The sequence below is a fragment of the Heptranchias perlo genome, chromosome 13, assembly GCF_035084215.1.
Source record: "Heptranchias perlo isolate sHepPer1 chromosome 13, sHepPer1.hap1, whole genome shotgun sequence".
Lineage (NCBI taxonomy): Eukaryota > Metazoa > Chordata > Chondrichthyes > Hexanchiformes > Hexanchidae > Heptranchias > Heptranchias perlo.
This window is the reverse complement of record NC_090337.1, coordinates 36,408,895-36,430,661: the sequence shown is the minus strand read 5'-3', so window position 1 is coordinate 36,430,661 and position 21,767 is coordinate 36,408,895. Positions and strand designations below refer to the sequence as shown.

Below are 21,767 nucleotides of genomic sequence, written 5' to 3'. Positions count from 1 at the left end.
GCTGTGATGCTCCCTGTGGTTAAATAGCCTATCAATGCTCACACATGAATAATGGCCACTTGGGAGAGATGCTGGAGGCTAAAATGAGAGATGGAGCTAAGGAGGTATAGAGATATGGGCCTCTTAATGCTAAAGCTATTCCTCATCAGCTTCCTAGTAAGAGTAATTTTAAGTTGTAAATCAGGTGGATGTAACAGTAGATGGTGAGATGTAAACAGCAATTTAAATTGAAATAATTATTGATAGTAACAATGATACCGGTTCAGGTCAGCAGGTAGATGTCAAGTTGTTTATGCAAATAAGATGACACCATTTTTTAATGTGATAGTGTGGGATTTTAATTCAGTATTGCCACTTTACCTGTATTACCGACAGTTCCTTGTACTTTTCCGACGTATCCTTGATCATATTTTTTATGTACTCTTCTAAATGTAAATGCTTTTGGAAAGGTGTCAAAAATAGTAACTAACATAGTAACAGTAATTTGTTAAAATAGTTCACTGATATTATATAACCAGAACTACCAGAACAGTTACTGCTGATTTTAACTTAAAGAAAGCTACATAAATTTCTTACGTATTGTACTAAAGAAAGACTCTAGAATTGATTTTAAAATATCATACTTTGGAAAGATGTTGTGGAAAAACCTTGAAAATCTTCCCTGCATTCCTTTGTGTGGCAGCTGAGTACAAGAAAGTCAGAACAAAGAGAACTAGAAACATGGCTGCTGTGTTTTGCAGTTTAAACCTTAGGCTGCCAGCGGCATATCAATAGGGGCAGGGAGGTGAAAAATCACAGACTATATCAAAATCAAAATACTGTGGATGCTGGAAATCTGAAATAAAAACAGAAAATGTTAGAAATACTCAGCAGGTCAGGCAGCATCTGTGGAGAGAACATAGTTAACGTTTCAGGTAGATGACTTCGTCAGAACTAGAAGTAAAAATTGAACAGGTTTTAAGTAAGTACAGAGCCAGGGAAACAGCGGGGGGTAGGGGGGGAAGAAGGGGAGAGGAGGAAAGAACAAAAGGGAAGGTCTGTGACAGGGTGGAGGGCAGGAGTGATTAAATGGGATGATGATGCAAGGCATCACATACTATGCATTACATACTAGGTTCAGTCAACCAATAGTATTAATGAAGCAATACTGTACATACAGGTTTATTGGTGCCACTTTTGAATTGGGAAACATGCAGAAGCTTAATTGGACAATAAACAAATACAAAATCCTATGACTTTTTAATTATTCTGGGTTTTTTTATTCGTTCATGGGATGTGGGCGTCGCTGGCGAAGCCAGCATTTATTGCCCATCCCTAATTGCCCTTGAGAAGGTGGTGGTGAGCCGCCGCCTTGAACTGCTGCAATCCGTATGATGAAGGTTCTCCCCCAGTGCTGTTGGGAAGGGAGTTCCAGGATTTTGACCCAGCGACAATGAAGGAATGGCAATATATTTCCAAGTCGGGATGGTGTGTGACTTGGAGGGGAATGTGCAGGTGGTGCTGTTCCCATGTGCCTGCTGCTCTTGTCCTTCTAGGTGGCAGAGGTCGCGGGTTTGGGAGGTGCTGTTGAAGAAGCCTTGGCGAGTTGCTGCAGTGCATCCTGTGGATGGTACCCACTGTGCACCGGTGGTGAAGGGAGTGAATGTTTAGGGTGGTGGACGGGGTGCCAATCAAGCGGGCTGCTTTGTCCTGGATGGTGTCTTCTTGAGTGTTGTTGGAGCTGCACTCATCCAGGCAAGTGGAGAGTATTCCATCACACTCCTGACTTGTGCCTTGTAGATGGTAGAAAGGCTTTGGGGAGTCAGGAGGTGAGTCACTCGCTGCAGAATATCCAGCCTCTGACCTGCTCTTGTAGCCACAGTATTTATATGGCTGGTCCAGTTAAGTTTCTGGTCAATGGTGACGCCCAGAATGTTGATGGTGGGGGATTCGGCGATGGTAATGCCGTTGAATGTCAAGGGGAGGTGGTCATTGCCTGGCACTTGTCTGGCGCGAATGTTACTTGCCACTTATCAGCCCAAGCCTGGATGTTGTCCAGGTCTTGCTGCATGCGGGCTTGGACTGCTTCATTATTTGAGGGGTTGCGAATGGAACTGAACACTCTGCAATCATCAGCGAACATCCCCATTTCTGACCTTCTGATGGAGGGAAGATCGTTGATGAAGCAGCTGAAGATGGTTGGGCCAAGGACACTGCCCTGAGGAACTCCTGCAGCAATGCCCCGGGGACTGAGATGATTGGCCTCCAACAACCACTGCCATCTTTTGTGCTAGGTATGACTCCAGCCACTGGAGAGTTTTCCCCTTGATTCCCATTGATTTCAATTTTAGTAGGGCTCCTTGGTGCCACACTCGGTCAAATGCTGCCTTGATGTTAAGGACAGTCACTCTCACCTCACCTCTGGAATTCAGCTCTTTTGTCCATGTTTGGACCAAGGCTGTAATGAGATCTGGAGCCGAGTGGTCCTGGCGGAACCCAGCTTTCCCACCTGTAATTCATGTATGCTCACTTTCTTTGTAGAATCAGAAAAAAATCTGTAACTGGGAGCAATGTTAACATCTCTGCATTAAAGTGGACAGAGTAGAGCTGCCTGTAAAGGAGGTGTCAAAGTGCAAATAACTTCTCAGAGGTAATAAATTGCTTTCTTACAGACCGGAATACTAAGGAAGATGCTCTATTAGATTTTATATGTAGCTTTAACTGGAAATTAGTCTTGATTGATCATTCTAGATTTATATTTAGTATATGGGGGGGATCAAAAGGTGAAGCCCAAAAATAACAATTCAGAAGTGCAAGATTTCAGAAATTGGACAATTGACTGTGGTTATTCACGTTCCTCAAAAAGGTTGGTTGGGGAAAACCAATAATTATGCCAATTGTACAGAGGAAGTCTATTGGAAGGAGCAGACTCCATGGGTTACATGACTTTTCCTTCCCTATAATGGGCCGGATCTTGCTGGAAAAATAACGGCATGTTAATGATGCAAACTATTATTAATGCGCAAATTGGCCAGCAATTTAAGGGGATTAAGTGATATGCTGTGTTACAAATCTCCAGAGCTTGCAGGTCGATTTATGCCACTCTGCTGTTTGCTTTGCATAAATGGCATCTCTCCCTTAGCCTCCCGTTATTTTTAAGAACTTGCTGGATTTGCTCATTAATTGCCCATTAAACTCACGGCAGAAAGTTAGGGCTGAAACTTAATAGCGTAAGTACCTTTTTAACGACGTGATAATTGTTAATGCAATGCTAATTAACCTGGGTGAATTCAATGTCAAATCAGGTACAGAAAGAGAAATGAAGAGAGGGAAAGAAAGATTGGAGTAAGAGAGAGAAAAAAAGTGACAGAAAGGAAAAGTAATTAAATTTTTAAAAATTTAATATTTGACATTTTTAAAATCTCCAACAACAATTCACAACCTGAAGGAATCAGACACGACACTTTTAATTGTTCACTTTCTGGACTAGAGAGGTTGATTGGCAGTCAGTAACAATTATCACATTGTTGAAAGGGTACTTGTACTATTAATTACCAGACTTAACTTTCTGTGGTTTAACCTGTTGGGTTGGATAGGGAATTGGTTAGGAGGCAGGAGGCAGGGAGTAGAGGCTCAAATTGGCAGGATGTGATCTAGTGGGAAAAGTTGTGGCCCCAGGGATCTGTACTGGAGCCACAGCTTTTCACTACATTTATAAATGTAGTGAAAAGCTGTGCATCCACAGGATGCACTGCAGCAACTCGCCAAGGCTTCTTCGACAGCACCTCCCAAACCCGCGACCTCTACCACCTAGAAGGACAAGGGCAGCAGGCGCATGGGAACAACACCACCTGCACGTTCCCCTCCAAGTCACACACCATCCCGACTTGGAAATATATCGCCGTTCCTTCATTGTCGCTGGGTCAAAATCCTGGAACTCCCTTCCTAACAGCACTGTGGGAGAACCGTCACCACACGGACTGCAGCGGTTCAAGGCGGCGGCTCACCACCACCTTCTCAAGGGCAATTAGGGATGGGCAATAAATGCCGGCCTTGCCAGCGACGCCCACATCCCTTGAACGAATAAAAAAAAAAATGACTTAGATGAAGGAAATAGAGAGCTGATAACACTAAGTTAGCTACACGATTTATTGTGCCACCTGAGAGAAGAAAGTTGCAAAAGGACACTGATCGATTAAGTGAGTGGGCAAAACTGTGTCAGATGGGGTTCAAGGTGATAGAGTGAGGGGTCATCCATTTTGGACCGAAGAAAGATAGATCAAGGTATTTTCTAAATGGCGAGAAGCTAGGATCTGTGAATGAGCAGAGAGATTTAGGGGTCCAAGTACAGAAATCACTAAAAGCTAGTGGACAGGTACAAAAAATAATTATAAAGGCAAATAGAATGTTGGCCTTTATCTCAAGAGGGCTGGAATACAAACGGGTGGAAGTTATGTCATAGCTGAACAGAGCTCTGGTGTGACCCCATCAGAACTCCCGCATTCAGTTCTGGGCACTGCACTTCAGGAAGGCTATATTGGCCTTAGAGGGGGTACAGCGCAGATTCACCCAGAGTGATACCGGGCTAAAAGGGTTAAATTATGAGGACAGGTTCATAAACTAGGCTTATATTCCTGAATATAGAAGATTGAGGGGTGATCTAATTGAAGTGTTTAAGATGATTAAAGGATTTGATAGGGTAGATAGAGAGAAACTATTTCCTCTGGTGGGAGAGTCCAGAACAAGGGGCATAGTCTTAAAATTAGAGTTGGCCGTTCAGGGGTGATGTCAGAAAGCACTTCTTCACACAAAGTGTAGTGGAAATCTGGAACTCTGTTCCCCCAAAAAGCTGTTGAGGCAAGGGCAATTGAAAATGTCAAAACTGAGAATGATAGATTTTCGTTAGGCAAGAGTATTAAGGGTTACAGAGCCATGGTGGGTAGATGAAGTTAAGATACAGATCAGCCGTGATTTAATTGAATGGCGGAACAGGCTCGAGGGGCTGAATGGCCTATTCCTGTTCTTATGTTCCTTCATATGCGGTGAGTTTAATGGGCAATTAATGTTCAAATGCAGCAACTTCATGACTAATGGGGAGGTTAAGGGCGAGATGCCATTTTCGTGAAGCTAATGGCGGAGTGGCGCAAATTGTCCAGCAACTTGTGGCGATTTGCAATTCGCAGGGTTTGTCCTTCTTGCCACAAGTTGCTGGATGATTTGCATATTAATAACAGTGTGTGTCGTTCATGCGCCGTTAATTTTTCCGCAAATTCCGGCCCATAGTTGTATATAATGTTTATAAAACATGCTAGTTGTAGAACATGAGCTGCATAACCCTGGAGCCAGTGGATTAGCCTAGTTTATGTCTTTTTTTGTTTTTAATATGTATAACTTGACTTGAACATCTTTTGTAAGTGAATAGCATTTCAGCCATATTGATCTCACATCTTTTAATCTCTAGCATTTACTTTTATCTCCTGTATCCTGCTGGATCACTTTTTAATCCTTTCTTTTATAAATTATGATTGATATCGAAAAGAATGTGGCAGTAATATCAGTTTTAAAATGTGTTGCCACCCGAATGTAGTTAAGGCAAATAAGCATTATGTATTAGTTTTTTCTCTCACTTGATGGTAACAGCAAATTGAGCTGACAATTGACAGATTTGATTTGTGTGCTGTTGTATAATATTCCTTGCCATTACAATGGTAGCAGCACAATATAAGATGACATCATACAGCTGTAATAAAATTCAGTTGAAACAGTTGCATGTTCTAAACAAGGTAATAGGGGAATCAAGAGATATGAGGATCGGGCAGGAAAGTGGAGTTGAGGTTGAAGATCAGCCATGATCTTGTTGAATGGCGGAGCAGGCTTAAGGGGCTGTATGGCCTACTCCTGCTCCTATTTCTTTTATAATCAGCCATTTTGAACATTTGAACCAGGGTCATGGTGCCATTGGCTTATGTTATACAATGAAACATAGGAACTATTGCCTAACCTTTGATCCTCTATTCACCACGATACTTCTGCAGCTGTTACTCTGCTTAAGCACGCCCTTGCATCCGCCTTTGATGCCTTTGTCCCCAGCAAAACCTTCACTGTCTCTCACCTTGATCATTCTCCCTGATATGCCTCTGTTCCTTGATCCTTCAAGTCCAAGGGGCGCAGACTTAAGGAGATCTGGCACATAACTGGCTTAGCTGCCAATCACCAGCTGGGCAACATTAAGCTCTACTGGGCCTCACTCTCTTCAGGCAAAACTGCACACTACTCCAGGATCATCCTGGAGAGCAAGGTTACCCCCAGCTATATTTCTTCACTACCAACCATCTCCTTAAATACCTCTCTGTTGCCCTCAGCACCTTCATCTCTTAATAAATACAAGTAGTTCATGGTTTGCTTTGTCACCAAGCTAGAGACCATCTGCTCAGCTGCCTCTGCTACCTACACCCCTTTACCCTTGCCCACCAAGCCAAACATCTTTCCAACCCCCCCGCCCCCCCCTCCCACCGTTCTTGTTCTGAACCCCATCACTCTTTAGTTTCTCTACCATATCCCTGCATGACCTTCCTGAGCTTATCTCATCCATGAGACCCACCTCCAGCTCCCTTGATCTCATTCTCATAAACTGCAGACTACCCAATTTCCCTTCCTGGCTAACTGACATTGAAAATGATTCCCTTTCCTCAGACACTGTCCCTGCTCCCTTTCAAAACTTCTGTCATTCACTCTCCACCCCTCTGTCCTTGGTTGTGTTGTTGGCTTCCAAATCTGTGCCTATCTTCTCTGCAACTTCCTGTTTGAATCTCACCAATCAGATTTCTACCCCTCTCATAGCACCTGAACAGCCCTACCCAAAGTCACAAACAACATTCACTATGACTGGTGCATTATCCTTCCTCGACTTCTCTGCAGCTTTTGACACTGTTGACCACACCATCCCCCTAAAGTGCCTCTCCTCCATTGCCCAGCTTGGTGGGACTGTCCTCACTTGGATTCATTCTTATCCGATTGCAGCCAGAGCATCTCCCGAAATGACTTCTCTTCCTGCCCTCACCGTGTTACCCCTAAAGTCCCCAAGGACCTGGCTTTAGCTCTTCCTCCTCTTCCTCATCTACATACTGCACCTTTGTAATATCAGTGGCTTCCACATATATGCTGATTACACCTAGCCCTACCTCTCCAACACCTTTCTCAGCCTCTCCATTGCCTCTGTGTTGTCAGCCATCCAATCTCAAATGAGCTTTAATTTCCTGCAGCTAAACATTGGGAAGACTGAAGCCATCATCTTCGGCCCCACCACAACTTTGTAAACTATTCCATTGCCCCTCCCTGGCCACCGCCTCTGGCTGAACTAGACTGTTTACAACCTCAGCGTCCCATCCAATCTTGAGCTAAGCTTCTGACCCCATATCCTCTCCATCACAAAAGTTGCCTGCAGAAACATCACCTGCCTCATCTTTTGCTCAACCCCTCATCTTTGCTTTTGTTATCTCCAGGCTTGACAATTTCAATGTTTTCCTGGCTAGCCTATCACCCTCTACCCTCTGTAAACTTCAGCTCATCCAAAATTTTGCTGCCTGTATCCTTTCCTGAACCATTCTGCTCGCCCATCATCCTGTCCTCACTGACCTACATTGCTTTCAGGTTTCCCAAGGCTTAAAATTTAAATTTCTCATCCTTGTGTAAATCCCTTTATGACCTCGATCTTCCCTATCTCTGCAACCTTCTACAGTGGTATAACTTGCCTCCCTCTGAACTCTGTTCCTCTGACTCTCGATTTTTGTGCATCACCGGTTCCCTTCGCCTCACCTTCGGCCGTATCTTCAGCTGCCTGTGCCCCACACTCAGCAAGTCCCTTCTTCAACCCCTCTGCCGCTCCACCTCTCTCTTCCTTTTAAGGCCTTCTTTAAAATCCACACCTTTCCTCTCATAATATCACCTTTGGCTTGGTATCCATTTAAAAAAAAATTACACCTCTATGAAGTGCTTTGGCACATTTTTATACGGGCCATTTGATGATTGCAATTGCCTCTGTCTGCAGATAACATTGGATACTACCACTGAAGCAGTCATGTAATCAGCATACTTTCCTCGGGCTTAACCACTTGGATCTTGCTGCTGAAAAGGAGCTTTGGGTCTCAGGTAAATGAATCATCTTTCCTCCTTGTGAGTTACCACTGTGAAGTGTAGTGAATGCAGAAGGGTGAATTAAGAAGTAAATTTCTTGTCTTTATGGAGGAAGTAGCTACCTTCCTTTTGAGGTTTGATGCAACTGAGTGGCTTTCTAGGCCACCTCAGAGGGCAGTTAAGAGTCAACCACATTGGTGTGATACTGGAGTCACATATAGGTCAGACCTGATAAGGACGGCAGGTTTCCTTCCCCTAAAGGACAACTAAACCAGTTGGATTTTTACGACAATTTGACAGCTTCGTGGTCACTTTTACTGATACCAACTTTTTATTTCCAGATTTCTTTTAAGCTGAATTCAAATTCTCAAACTGCCATGGTGGGACTTGAACTCAATGGGGGTGGGTTGGGGGTGGGTGGGAGATGAAAATAGTTGTTTTTTGGGTGGCGACCGCAACCCGGCTTTATTTCCGGGTTTAACGTCGGCGCGTAAAAGTACAGGCTTCCCACTGGGAATGCAAAGTCTGAAAATTTTGCGGTTGCGACCCCAAAAAAACAGCTATTTTCAACTCCCACCCGTTCTTGGGGTTTAAAATCACCCCCAATGTCTCTGGATTATCAGTTCAAGCTTCTGCATTGCCGGTCCTGTGACATAACCACCACACTATACCTGAAACATTATATGATTTGCATGGACACAAAACAAATTTGGAATTTTGGGATTCCATTTTGTATAATTTACTAAACAGCTTAAATTCTAGCATTGAAAATGAAACATTTTTTCAAGGCAGACCTCCAAATAAAAGCATTGCACAGTTTGGGGAACTGGGTGATGTGGTGGCCTTTGACCTCTGTGACCTGTGTTCAAAACCAGCCAAGAACAACAAGAGGCCAGTCTGATTTATTTGTTGATTGTAATGGTCCTACGTGAAATGAGTCCAGGCAGCGTCAACTCAATCCCTATTGGGCAGGGGTCCAAAGTCCAATATTGTCCTTAATTTGGCACTAAACTGACAATTTCACTCAGAGACCACAGGATGATGAGAAATGGAAGGTGGATGTGGTTGATGTACATTGCTGAACCAGAACGGAGGGGGCTTTACACTTCAATTGACCATGTGATATCTAACCTGGGAGTGCTTGATTCTGTGCTAGTTGCTCAAAGTAGGAAAGTATTCTATTTTCTGATGACATCCTTCACTTTGAGCAATATATTTTTTGTTGAATTTTATCAATCAATACAATTCTGTTTTTCAAATTAATTTTGTCAAAAGTAAACTGACAATGTCAGCAGTGCTTGCAGATAGCCGTGAATACTTCATGCGCATATAGTTCACCTTTGATGATGATGATGAAGGGACCAATGAGCTTGTTTTCATCTGCACAGTAGTATTAATCCTTGTGCTTTTTGTCCTTGTCTGAGAAATGTGACCAAAACTGTGTTTCATTGTTCAAGGACAAGTGAAGATAGTGGGGCAGGGATGCCAGATGGAAAGTTCAGACCTGCATGTGTCAAAGAAATGTCAGAATTGTAAAAAGTTTTATAAACCATCAATCATGCATAGTTTCTTCACCATAAATAGTCAGGCAAGTACAGATATTGGGCATAGCTGGTGAACTGTGGAGGTAATTACTGCTGGCCTGCTTAGCTGACTTCCTTCGCTATCTTTGGACTCACAAGCCATTTTAAAACTGATGACATGCTGGGTTTGAGAGATGATTTGCTTTCTGTAGGCACTCTTGCAATACTATAAAGATGAAGTTAAATTTTAGAATTTGCAGTGGGATAATGTTTAATAAAAATGAGTGTTGGAGCAATTATTTATGTTCACATAGGGGATTAATTAACCTTGGGTATGTTGACTTTCTTGCACACTTAGTAACCTTCAGTCATTTAGAAAGATTGGCTTCATTAAGTTTGAATTTTGTGAAGCAATTGGCAATTGATGCACTATAGTGCTTCAAGTAAAGTGACATCAAGGAGGGAACATTTTCCTTCAGAGCTTTGAATCTTAATCATATACCAACCTTTAAAGTTTGGAATATTATCACTGAACTGCATTATTCAGGAATGTATTTTCAAAATCTAGGATCATGCTGGGATATTTGCATATTTTGCATGTATTCTCACTATACTGCAGAGCTCATGCTGTTACCACTCAGTAGGAAGATATTTAAAATATTTTATATAGCATTTGTGAAGTAGCCTACATCACAAAGCTTTCTGTCCTTCCTCTAAAAATGGTTACATGGGAATGAGTGGTCCTTAGAGATAAGAGGACAATAGGCGTTTTGTGCTTTTTCAATTAGCAAGTATTTATTTTGCCAAACTGTAGCACAGTAAAGTGAGAGATAACTATTTAAAATAGGGAGGATTATTTTATGGCTCAAAAAAAAACTGACAGAAATGTACAAAAATATTAGGTTGTGTAGTAGTATGGTTGAGATGTAGCATGAGCCACAATTGTTCAGGTGCTTAGAAACCAAGAACAATGTAAATTATCCTGTCACGTCTGTCTTTTCAGAACTAAAGCAAAATAGAAATGAGTTTTAAGTTGTGAAAAGCAAATAATATCCACTATATTCAGATCTTGTATTTAATGCTGACTTACAAGGAAAATGCAAATAGATTTTTCAACTTTGTTGTTTTGTGCTCTGATCAGAATCTTGCCTGAGAAGTGAGGCTACATCACTGCTTGGCTTTCTGAAATATGTTGTTTATTGCTGACCAAAAAAATCCCTAAACTGACATTTTCAGCTTTATTTTTTTTAAAAGGAAAACTGCAAAAAGCACAGATATTCCTGTACAAGTTCAGCATGATATTTAGGTCATAGGTTTTCAATCCTCAAGGTCATCAGATTTCTAGATTTTTCTTTCACTAACTCGCTATTTCTATTGCTGAATACTAATAAAAATGTTTTCTGAAATGATAGCATAGTTTTTATTTGGGTCGCTGAATTGTCTTTTTCAACTTATGGCAAAGCCTTTCCCCACTCAAGTTTACAGACCCAGAACTTCTGATCTGCAGCTCACTGAGGAGCAGGGTGCGAAGAGGCCCCTTTTTACCAGGGAGGTTGTCACAGAGCCCTGTCACCTGCTGCAACACCAACTACAATCCAGGACAAGATCACTGTGGCTAGCAATGTCATAGTGGGCCTGAACTTTTATGCCTCAGGGTCATTCCAATCTGCAGCAGGTGACATCTGCAAAATCAGGTCTGTATTCGGCAGGTGACAGATGGGCTCTTTGCCAAAGTCAGTGACTTCACATCCTTACCCATGGATGCTGCGAAGCAGGAGGACAGCGTTCTGGGCTTTGCCAGGATTGCATCAATGATTGCACACACATAGTCTTGCATTCTCCAAGAGAAGAGCCTGGATAGGATTGAATGAATGTCCAGCTGGTGTGCAAATGCATGCAGAGCATCATGCCAGTTTTCTTGGCTGCTGTCACGTTGCCTTCATTGTGCGCCAGTCCTGAACCCCTCTTCTCTCTGACCCTGAGCATCGGGTCGGAGGATAGCTGCTTGGAGACAAAGGCTATCCTCTTCAGACCCGAGCACAGATGGCGAAGGTGAGGTCCAATCAATGCCATCCCTGCACTTAAGCCCTGATAGGGGAGACTGTAGGCTTCCTGAAGCAATGTTTTCGCTGCTTAGATAGGTCTGGAAGTGTGCTGCAGTATAGCCTCCAGGGAGTCTCTAGGATTGTCATTGTCTTCTGCAGGCTGCACAACTTTACCATCCAGAGAGGCCAACCCATCGATCCAGCTACATAGGAAGACATTGAGGTGGAGAAGCATGAAGAACAGGCAGACACTCAGGATGATCAGGAAGAGTAAGCTCCACCTCTCCTGCCAGATGCAAGATCTCTTCGACAGCAGCTTACCTCGGAATGCTTCAGTTGAAAACATACTATTCCTGTACACCAATACTACCTCCCAAGATCAGTCCCAGTCCTTCAGTCATCCTTAGGAATGCACTCAACTCACACACATGCATGGAGCTTCTTGACAAAACATGCTCTGTGGTTATTGAATACTCACCAAATGCCTGCCAAAATCGCCAAAAACTAAACATTAAATAGTATGTGATGCACTTGAGCAAATGTTGTTAACTACCAGAATCGGGTACAAAGGCATCACAATAATTCAGCATCACAGGACTCTACTTCGTACAAAATGAAGTTACGTTCAGTGTCCAAGATTGGCACAAAGTTGGGCAGATGTTTCGTCTTAAGATGCTGCTAATTGTGTTATCATGAGTGTATTTAAAAAGAAATGTTGGTTTATAATTTTACTGTCCGACTTTGTCTTTGCCCATTTTGGCACAAGGAGGTTAACTCATTCACTCCACAGCATATCATGTGTCCTAAACAGGTTTGAGTAGCTGTTAATATAATTTGGACCAGTTAATGTAAGACTGTTCAATTGATCTAAATTTATGGTTAGGCTCCTTGTATAGCTGACAAGTTAACAACTTCAAATAACAAATCTACCAGATAAGTTTAAAGTCTAGTTCAGTGTTTTGCTGATAATATCATATCTGTAATGATGTGATTCCTTGATCTTGTACAACCTCGTCCTTGTGAGTCGGCATTGTAGAGTTGACTGTCTCGCCTCCATTTGGTCACTGATGTTCAATTCTGGCGTGATGAATCTCTGAGGTGTGACGAATCTTTGACCATAGATGTGGCATCCATTCCCTCCATCTGCCTCTCTTCTGGATAGATCCAAACTTGCATGTCTGTTTTAATATCTGGACTAGAGCTAGTTCTAATTGCTGTTTCCATTGTGCTGAGAGAAATGTAACTCTTACGTACAAGAAATATATATAAATATTTCCCTATATCTGACCAGACCTCTTAAACTTGAAGTCTCACTTTTAACACTTTTTCATCATAGAAATCTTGTTTCATAAGCTACTCATTCCTTAACCTTCTGAGATCTTCTTCAGGTGTATCCAAACCCCTCTCAACTCCTATAACTTACTTTCTTTCTTTCTCTCTCTCTGACTGATACATTTATGGCAATATTTTATTGCTCGGATTCACATTTTAGGTGTCAGTGACTTTAAACATACACATGTTGGGGACTTATAATGATCAAATTTTAATTATAAGACAAAAATCAGACTTGCTTATAACTAGCAATTCCTTTACTTTCTCAGCCATAAATGATGTCAAACCTGGACAACACTGGGTAAAGGGGACATTTCTTTGAGTCCCTCCTGGTATCACTTATCTTCCCCAAACAGCATAACTTATACTTTATCTCTGGGTTTGTGATCTTGACAGCCTAAGTCTACCAGCTCTAGTTGTAAAAGGGCCTTCGTCCTCAGACTGCTGCTGAAGTACCTATGATTTTTGCTGGGAGGTTTTTTTTCACAAATCGAGATTTTATTTAAACATTTTAACTGGTGTTGATAGTTATTATTGTGAACTTCAAGAGCTTTAGCACATTTCCACAGTAATTTTTGATATCAAATGATGCTAGGAATGTAGTAAAAAGCAAAATATTTGTAGCCATGTAAAGTTTCTGTGGTAGAAATAGAAAGTGCAGCAAGACAGTGAAGGTCAGTCAGCATTTGATGTGATGCTTTAGGGAAGGTTGGAAATAAATAGAAAAAAGGGGGAGGGGGAGATGGATTGACAGGAACAGCAATCACAGAGAAGGAGTTAATGGTTAAAATGACCTGTAAGATTTTTAGATGATATAAAAGATCATCAGAGAAATGATGCAGAGATATGAAAAGAAAAAACGAATGTGCAAATAGTGGGGAATGGATTGCCTGTTTATCTTTCAGTCTTGTTCTGAGGAAGAGTACACACCTGAAATGTCATTAACTGTCTTATGTCTTTATCGATGCTCAGTGACTTTGTGCTCCAGCATTTTTGATTTTCATTTCAGATTTCCAGTTTCTTCTTTTTATTTACCCTTCTGTTGTTTCTGATTCTGGGTTTATTTAGCCACCTGGTTTTAATTTTAATTGGTTTTCTTTCAAGAAAGAAACTTAGTGACCGATACACTTAAAAAAAATTTTTTTCATTTTTATTAGTTACATTGGTGAAGAGCTAATATTACAGAGCTAATGTTTGATAACTTCTAACCAAGCCATTTAAACAGAACAAAAGTGTTTGAGTTGATGTAATTCACTGATCAAGTGCAGAGGCCTGCTGTTGTTATCGAATGTATCTTTCTTCTTAAACCATTTGTGACTATCCAGACCTGTTTAATACGTTATTGTGTTAGTGACCTGAAAATGGATGAAACATTTTTAAGGACACAACCAGTGATGTGTGGTTATTGTGCTGTTAGTGATTTACGAACCATAAATCCAGTCAATAACATTTTGAGGTATGTAAAGCTCTGAGAGAAAGCTGAACTGGTTCAAAGACTTGAGTAAAAATTTGCTAAATGCAATGATCACTTTATCCAAACTTGATTACAGAAGATAATTACGATGTGGTAACACTATTGCACATGACAATGATACATCAAATAGTAATCTCGCAGTCGAGCACACAAACTATCCTATTATCTTTCCCTTTATAATAGTAACGTCTATTTAATAATGGTCATTGCATACTATTTGATGGAAAATCCCATAAGAAGCTGATTGAAAAAATCAGCTTCATGGTTAACATCTTTTGTTTCCAAACAACTCTGAGCCAGTTTCAAATACTTATTATTATAACTTTCAAACCTGTATAACATTTTCTGAAATTGATGCAGAAAAGGAGTTGGGGTTAATGATCATCTAAGCTTCATCATTCAACCAGATTATTTTTGTTGCTTTTATGGTGCAAAGGTTGTTTTATTTTCAAAGGAAGGCGGAGGAATGAAGAATTCCTTCATTGAACTAAATTTAGAAGTTAACACAGAATATGCCCATGATATATACACATCAAATGGCTTCAACATTTAGATAGAATTCCTGCTTTTACATTGAAAACTCCAAGTAACTGTATTATCCATAGATTAGCAATAGATCATAGAGGGAAAGGACTGCATTATAACTAATGTGGCCTCTCACACGGTACACAGCTAAACTATTCTATATCAAAAGCAAAATACTGCAGATGCTGGAAATCTGAAATAAAACAGAAAATGCTGGAGAAGCTCAGCAAGTCAGGCAGCATCTGTGGAGAAAGAAACAGAGTTAACATTTCAGGTTGGTGATGGGATTGCGCTGGAGGTGACTGAAGATGTCTTCCTTTATCCTCAACCGAGGATTCCCCGCCACTGTAGTTGACAGGGTCCTCGACCATGTCCGTCCTATTTCCTGCACTTCTGCCCTCACCTCTTCCCTTCCCTCCCAGGATCGTGATAGGGTCCCCCTTGTCCTCACCTTCCACCCCACCAGCCTCAGCGAATCATCCAACGCCATTTCCGGCACCTCCACGCGATCCCACCACCAAACACATCTTTCCCTCCCCTCCCCTTTCAGCATTCTGAAGGGACCGTTCCCTCCACAACACCCTAGTCCACTCTTCCATCACCCCCAACACCCGCCCTCCTCCCCACGGCTCCTTCCCGTGTGAACAGAGGAGATACAACACCTGCCCCTTCACCACCTCCCTTCCCACCGTCCAGGGCCCCAAACACTCCTTCCAGGTGAAACAGCGGTTTACTTGTACTTCTTTCAATTTAGTATACTGTATTCGCTGCACACAATGCAGACTCCCCTACATTAGGGAGACCAAACGTAGACTGGGTGATCGCTTTGCTGAACACCTCTGCTCTGTCCGCAAGCGTGACCCTGACCTACTGGTCGCTTGCCATTTTAATTCCCCTTCCCACTCCTACTCTGACCTCTCTATCCTCGGCCTCTTACAGTGTTCCAATGAAGCTCAATGTAAGCTCCAAGTACAGCACATAATCTTTCGTTTAGGCACTTTACAACCTTCCAGACTCAACATTGATTTTAATAACTTCAGATCACAACCACTGCTCCCATTTTTTCGGTCAGCTAGTGCAGGTAATGGTTCTGCTGCTGCCATTTACAGCTACCCCTGATCAATCTTTTGTTTCTTCACCTGTCCCATTACCACCTTTCTTCCCTTGCACCATCATCCCTTTTGTCATTTAATCACCAGTGCCCTCTACCCTATCACAGACCTTCCCTTTTGTTCTTTCCTCCCTCTCCTCCCTCCCCCCCCCCTTTCCCTGGCTCTGTACTTGCTCAAAAACTTTAACTCTTAACATCTTCCAGTTCTGACGAAAGGTCTTTGACCTGAAACGTTAACTCTGTTTCTTTCTCCACAGATACTGCCTGACTTGCTGAGCATCTCCAGCATTTTCTGTTTTTATTAACCATTCTATGCATGATTTACAGAATCTCTATAAAGGAGATACACATGGACTTATTTATTTTGATGGTACCTTAAATACATGCACAGAATCTGTTTTTGTTAATGAATTTGGAGCAGGCTGAAATTTAAAGCATGTGCTTATTTGATTGAGTATAATTTCATTTTATTTCAGTTCATTTCATGTAGATATGCCATAGCCAAACACTTCTAACTAGACAAGGTCATTGTGGGCCCTCCTACACCTCACTAAAAAGGGTTTTTCTTGCTTTGCTTATAGTTTTCTAAAGTGTCAGCTTGGATCTTTATGCTAGTTAGTCAGTCAGTCAGGCTAAATGTACTTCGCAGCTGTAACTATTGACCAAATTGTGGATTCCATTTTGATGTGCGAGTGTTTGAACTGGATAATTGTTCTAGTTGCAGTGTTGCAACTTGGCCTATTAGAAGTTGATATATCCAAACAGAATGTCCAAAGTATTTTCTCACTGACGTCTACAAGATTACCTGTTTTCCTTGTGAATGTAATTGCTTTGATTTAGACATAGGTCAAGGCAGATATTGAACTTTTGAGAAAAGTATCTTTTTAAAACAAGGACTGCAATTTCAAAGCATGGAATTCAATGCTGAAACAAATCCAATCACTATGGTTATAGAAAACCAGAGTATGAAACTGCTGTAAAAACATGAAAGGCTGGCATTGTGTTTGTATTGGTTCTGATCTGACTTACTGTGTATTAGCAAAGGTTGAATTTGACCTTTACAGAATAGCTGGTCTGATAACTAATTTGTTACATTTTCTCATTAATTTTTATAGGTCAAATTTCCAAATATAAATTATTTAAAACTTTCTCTCCAATATTTTTCTTACTCGTTGTTGTTTTATCATTTTGAAGTTGATAACTTTTTTGCAAAATTGAAATACGCAATTAGCACTAAAAATCATAACTGTCTGTTTCTTCCAGGCTGCAAGTGTCATTTTGCTTAAGGTTTAATGAGGTATCAGATTCTTGTATTTGTGATGGAGGTACCCCAATGTGTATTGATGAAATTGGTTTTATTTACAAATACATTTTGGGTAGTTTCAACTCCTTTGATGACTGCATTCGTGATCTGGATAACTTCTTCAATTTGACTTTTCTGGATAACTTTTTCTTAAAATTGAATTTATATCAGTGGAAGTTGGAGGGGACCAAAGCAGAGGTCTCAACATCAAGGAAATCTTGTGTGATTTATCATCATGAAATCATCATAAATAGTTCATAATGAACCCAGTTAGATATGTAAAGGATTGTTTATTTTAAGGAGTGAGGTATGCCAAAATAAGTGACATTTTTAAACCAAAATGAGTGAGTGCAGATACATCTTGGCTAAAGCTAATCACTAAAAATAGTTTAAATTTAATCTTATATTCATGTTTTTAGTTAAATTTAAGAGACAAGATATACTATAGTGGAAAATTAATGCCATTGAAACCTCTGGTTTAAAAGACATTTGTGGAACATAAGAATGTACTGGCCCCAGAGTCAAAAAACAGAATATACAGTTCACTACATGTATCACTCAATTGATTTTCTTGCCAAATGCCTGTCTGACTCCCTCTTGAAATTACTGATGTTATCATCTTTGATCTTTTCCCTGGGCAGTACATTCCAAACATTCACCTCCTGTCTTCTGAGCTCAATCCCCTGCCCACTCCTTGTTGTTCTTGGGGTTATGGTAAAGCGTTTGTCAGGATTCAATTTGTTGAAATCCTTAATGATCTTGAATACTTCAGTAAGGTCTTCACTAGTGCAAACAAACTCAGCTTCTGTAGTTTTTCTTTGTCGCTCAAGTGTCAGATGGGTAGCCCTTTTCTGCACCTTTTTCGAGTACACAATATGGTGGCCAGAACTTCTCGCATTACTCCAGCAGCGGATAAACCTATACCCTTACACGCTCAATATTACATCCTTTGTTTTGTGTTCTATTCCATATGCTTTACAAACCAAGATGCTATTTGACTATTTAGTGCTGCTGCAAACTATGCAGATGGTTTCAACAATCTGTCCACCAATAACCCTTCTATAACCCCACCACCTTTTCCTGTGCTGTATCCTGTAGAGTACCCCCATTTAGTTTATTGTTCCAGTGTTTATTCTTCTTTCCTCATATTATTGAAGTATTTCTCTTATCAGGTTGCCCCAGTAATTATCAACAGCGAGTATAGTTTTAAAGTGTATCTCTCTTCTGACTAATGTGGCCCAACAGTTAGAGTGCTGGACTGTTTTATTCAAAACATTTGAATGCAAATTTTAACTGACGTTCGGCCCCTGGCTTCTTGGGGTAAGGAGCAGGTTCCCGTCTTGGCTACTTCATTTAGGGAAGGGATACCTTCCTTAAATGCTCGAGTATTCTGACTTTTAGTTGACCAACCTAGCAACAGTATTTAACAGTGTTTTGCTGAATACAAACACTGCTTTATAAGAAGTTATTAAAAAAAACTCAAGTTGTGATTGACCAGATCACAAGATCAGATGTGTTTGAATGGGATAAAGGAGCCGGATTTCTTTTGAACAGAGATGTTTATATTCAGCAGTATGCGGTACTGCAGGGTTTGCCTTACTGATGCCTATGGTTCAATTTGTCATTTAGGATGGCTATTTTCCATAGAGATCAGCCAATGTATATTCTGAATATAGCTTTGAGAATCATTAATCGTATTGTAGATAGGCGTGTTTGTGATAAGTGGTTAAATATTCTTGTGGGTCACTGAGCACATTAGTGTGACCTTGGAACGAAGTATGTGAAATTATTTTGGCAAATTTTGTTCAGTATGAATTTGTGATATAGCCTACATTTCACTACTCTATAATATGCCGTTGGTGATTTGGAGGCTATAATTTATCACCTTAAAAGTATTCCAAATTTGTAAAACAACAATAAACTTGGACTAATCTACATTAGTCATTAATTAATGTGCCTTGTTATTCTGTGAGGGTCCACAGTGTCTCATTAGCTTACTGCTCGACTCTGAATGGGTTCAGGAATTTTGTCAGCCAGTGACCCACTGCTGTAGTTGTGCGATGAGCTTCATTGTACTAAATCAGCATTAGAAAAAACAGTAGCAAATTCCCTGCAATGCCAGTTTTCCAGATGTGTACAACTAGTGGGGCTCCTTGCTCACTGATAGGTTACATCAGGAAATCACAAGTGTGATCTTCAAAATTCTCCATCTGTTAACGTTAATGCACAGAAAATTGTGGGATCACACCTACAGTATCCCACTATGTACTATCAGTGGGCTAGGCTTCCAGTCAGGAGTGCATGTTAGGAAAATCAGCCCTTGTGTGTATGTATAATTCAAAGTCTTGTGTCTGGCACCATCACATCTTAAATATGTCTGTAGCATCATAAATCATTGGTCACACTTTATTAGCTCAAATAATTAATTCCACCAACCAACCTGAAACAGGAACCCACACAAAACCAGCCATCAAAAGGTTGACATCTTCTATTCCAAAATTGTTGCCAGACCCCAATTCCTCCTTGAATGCCAACAGATCTTAACTCATCTCTCTCCCCTCTGAATATTGCCAGACACCCTCTCCCACAGTGCTTCCAAGGTTCCCTGCCCCAAAGTCATGTCAGGCTCATGTCTGCTACAGACCACACATTCCCTTCTAGCCCACTGCTGCCTCTGCCCACTCCACCCATATATCACTCCCACCCATACTTTCTTCTGGCATTAACCTTCCGGCCCCATTTTTCCCTTTCATTTGCACCTGATGCACAAGCTGCTGGACAGCCTCTCCTCACCTGAACCCGATATGACCATAAGACCATAAGAGATAGGAGCAGGAGTAGGCCATTCGGCCCCTCGAGCCTGCTCCGCCATTCAATGAGGTCATGGCTGATCTGATTTTTACCTCAACTCCACTTTCCCGCCTTTTCCCCATGTCGTTTGACTCCCTTGCTGATCAAAAATTTGTCTAAGTCAGCCTTGAATGTATTCAATGACTCAGCCTCCACAGCTTTTTGGGGTAAAGAATTCCAAAGATTCACAACCCTCTGGGAGAAGAAATTCCTCCTCATTTCCGTCTTAAACGGGCGAGCCCTTATTCTGAGACTATGCCCCCTAGTTTTAGATTCCCCCATGAGGGGGTAACATCCTCTCAGCATCTACCCTATCGAGCCCCCTCAGAATCTTGTGCGTTTCAATAAGGTCTCCTCTCATTCTTCTAAACTCCAATGAATATAGACCCAACCTGTTAAACCTTTCCTTAAATAAGGGCACCAGAACTGTATGCAGAACAGTACTCCAGGTGTGGTCTCACCAGCACCCTGTACAATTGTAGCATGACTTCCCTGCTTTTATACTCCATCCCTCTAGAAATAAAGGCCAATATTCCGTTTGCCTTCCGGATTACCTGCTGCACCTGTATGTTGACTTTTTGTGTTTCATGTACGAGGCCACCCAGATCCCTCTGCACCGCAGCATTTTGTAGTATTTCTCCATTCAAATAATATTTTGCTTTTTTATTCTTCCTCCCAAAGTGGATGACTTCACATTTTCCCACATTATATTCCATCTGCCAAATTTTTGCCCATTCACTTAACCTGCCAATATCCCTTTGCAGACACTTTGTGTTCTCATCGCAACTTGCTTTTCCACCTATCTTTGTATCATCAGCAAGTTTGGCCACAAGACACTCTGTTCCTTCATCCAAGTCATTGATATATATTGTAAATAGTTGAGGCCCAGCACTGATCCCTGCGGCACCCCAATAGTTACAGATTGCCATTTTGAAAATGACCCTTTTATCCTGACTCTTTGTTTTCTGTTAGTTAGCCAATCCTCTATCCATGCCAGTATATTGCCCCCAACACCATGAGCTCTTATCTTGAGCAGTAGTCTTTTATGTGGCATCTTATCGAATGCCTTTTGGAAATCCAAATATACTGCATCCATTGGTTCCCCTTTATCCACCCTGCCCGTTACCTCCTCAAAGAACTCTAATAAATTTGTCAGACATGATTTCCCCTTCATAAAACCATGTTGACTCTCCTTGATTGTATTATGAGTCTCCAAATGTCCTGCTACTACTTCCTTAATAATGGATTCTAGCATTTTCCCAACGACAGATGTTAGGCTAACTGGTCTGTAGATACCTGCTTTCTGTCTCACTCCCTTCTTGAATAGGGGTGTTACGTTTGCGGTTTTCCAATCCGCTGGGACCTTTCCAGAATCTAGTGAATTCTGGAAGATTACAACCAATGCATTCACTATCTCTGTAGCCACTTCCTTTTAAGACCCTCGGATGCAAGCCATCAGGTCCAGGGGACTTGTCAACCTTTAGACCCATTA

General features: G+C 41.3%; 1 protein-coding gene across 6 annotated transcripts in view; it reads left to right on the top strand.

Moving 5' to 3' along the window:
• LOC137331497 (inactive N-acetylated-alpha-linked acidic dipeptidase-like protein 2) overlaps window positions 1-21,767 on the top strand; it is a 715,700-nt gene that overhangs the window by 154,770 nt on the left and 539,163 nt on the right. For 5 of the 6 annotated variants that reach the window (XM_067995331.1, XM_067995327.1, XM_067995329.1 and 2 more), the window contains one exon: window positions 8,027-8,127. The exons of the other annotated variant lie outside the window; for it this stretch is intronic. The gene's annotated coding sequence lies outside the window, so the exon portion shown is untranslated. The remainder of the gene's footprint in view (window positions 1-8,026; window positions 8,128-21,767) is intronic. 6 annotated transcript variants of the gene reach the window in all.